The sequence below is a fragment of the Penaeus monodon genome, chromosome 19, assembly GCF_015228065.2.
Source record: "Penaeus monodon isolate SGIC_2016 chromosome 19, NSTDA_Pmon_1, whole genome shotgun sequence".
In the NCBI taxonomy this organism is placed as follows: Eukaryota; Metazoa; Arthropoda; class Malacostraca; order Decapoda; family Penaeidae; genus Penaeus; species Penaeus monodon.
In genome coordinates, this window is record NC_051404.1 from 37339403 (window position 1) to 37339868 (window position 466).

The window sequence follows — 466 nt, forward strand, 5'->3', positions numbered from 1 at the left end:
GCTAAGATAAGGTGGAAATATCATAAATGTTACTATCGTTTTCATAGCGATGGAAATTATCCTAATGACAAAAATATCACAAGCATCATTCATTCTTTATCTCCCTCTTTTTCCTCGAATCCTATCTCTCCAACCCTTTCTTTCCCCCTCTTCATCTCCCTTTCCTCACCCCTCCACTCTGTCTCTGTATCTCCCACTTACCGAAATCATTATTATTTCACAAACCCATCTCCTCCCTCAGGACTCCCTTGTTATCTGCGAATTTTCACTTAGCCAGCGATCAGGCGGCGAACATGCAGAGTGGGATGCCGCGCCCTCACTGTAAACCATTGTGAACCCCTCAGCCTCCAATAGCAGTCTCTCTGCGGTCGCCTCATGCATCAGCCGCGGCCTCTTAAACCGGGAATGAATACGCTGGCTTTTATATGCATTCGCATGTCGTATATTTCGATTTACGAGGATCGTA